A 1,849-nucleotide genomic window follows, 5' to 3' on the forward strand; every position below is an offset into this window, starting at 1 on the left:
TCACACTGGCAGACCACCAGACTGGCAGTCTACCTTCTGTAAGATGGATGAATGTGTAAAAGTCACCAAAAGGAAGCTCGAGGGTAGTGCTGGGTTTGAGTCAGACTTTTTTTTTTTTTTTTTGAGTCAGAGTCTCACTCTGTCATCCAGGCTGGAGTGCAGTCATATGCTCGTAGCTACCGCAGCCTTGGCCTGCTAGGCTCAGGCGATCTTTCTGCCTCAGCCTTCCATGTAGCTAGGACTGTAGGTGTGTACTACTACCACAACAGGCTAATTTTTTGATTTATTGTAGGGATGAGGTCTTGCCCAGGCTGGTCTCAAACCCATGGGCTCAGGCCATCCTCTTGCCTTGGCCAACCAAAGTGCAGATTATGGGCATGAGCCACTGTGCCCGGCTAACTGTTTCAACTGTAATATTATTTTTTTTCAATTGATGTGCATTGAAACATTTCTTTCTTCACTTTGAAGAGAAGAATTTTAATGTTGAGACTTCCTGTGATGTGTGTGAATTTCCTAAACTCTTCACTGTATTTTCACTGTATTTCATTTGAGTTTTCAACACTGCTTATCAAAACTTAGAAATGCTCTACAGATCAATGCCGATGACAAGAGTCCTGAAACACAGTTGGGCTCAAGTTGCTAATCCAAGCTGTTGTTAACCTACAAGTTTACCGATTCATTGAAGTCATTTAGCTACAAATTATCTGTGAAGAAATTATTGTATGCTGATATTATTGGTTCTCCTTTTGTATGCCTTATGAAGAAATTCAAGGTACAAACATAATTAAGGAATGGAATGTGGAGGCTACATCTCAATAACCACCTGTGATCATCTAACCTTGAACTTTGGACTGAAAGAAACGGAGTCAAAGGCTGGAGTTCAGGTAATAAGTTTTTGACTTAAGATGCTACTACTCAAATAAGTTATGCTGGTCAAAACAACCTACCCAGATGATGGCTCTGATTTATTGAACTTGTCTACCTAAGCAGTTGGACCAAAGGTAATAAAGAACCCTGAAAGCCCAGCCCTTGCCTGGGTTCTAGTATGAAATGAGCCAATGAAAGATAAGACCCCTGATTCTTCTATTACAGCTTAGGGAAAGAAAGCCAGCAAGAAGGTAGTTTTGTTCCGTGGGCAGAGATTATAGAAAGAATATTATAAGCAATATAGCCCTCTACCTGCCCTTCCGACATCCTTACACCTCAGGATTTCCCTAGGATTGGAAAGGTGGAAATTCTTGTAGCAGTTAGTCGAGGAAGAACCATAGGAAGAACCATAAGTCCATCATAAACCATATTCACTCAGACATTCAACAAATATTTATTGAGCACTGGACACTGAATACAGTAGTGGACAAAATAGATTATATTTTATAGTAGGTTATTGCAAATAGAGATAAATGCTATCATTTTCCTGCATTTAATTGTGTTAGTCTTGCAAAATTCTTATAGCTTGATTATTATTCTGTTAGTTTTTCTACATGCTCATATTATTGTAAATATTAGCAGTTTTATCTTTTCTTTTACAATCCTTCAAACTTTTTTCTTTTCCCCATAAGGCAGATGAGAACCTCCAATGTCACATTAAATAGTAGTAAGGATATTGCAATGGATCTTTTATATTTTTCTTGATCTTAAGGTTCTTTAATAAATATAACTTTGCTGTAGGATTTTTATATATAAAGCCATCCAAGGTAAGAAAATTTTCCAGTATGCCTACTTTTTAAATTTAAATTTAATTTTTTGAGTCAAGGTCTCATTCTGTTACCCAGGCTAGAGTGCAGTGGCATGATCATGGCTCAACGCAGCCTCTATCTCTGGGCTCAAGTGATCATCCTGCATCAGCCCC

Source organism: Carlito syrichta, unplaced genomic scaffold (genome assembly GCF_000164805.1).
Source record: "Carlito syrichta isolate Samal-C Ts95f unplaced genomic scaffold, Tarsius_syrichta-2.0.1 Scaffold308663, whole genome shotgun sequence".
Classification (NCBI taxonomy): Eukaryota; Metazoa; Chordata; class Mammalia; order Primates; family Tarsiidae; genus Carlito; species Carlito syrichta.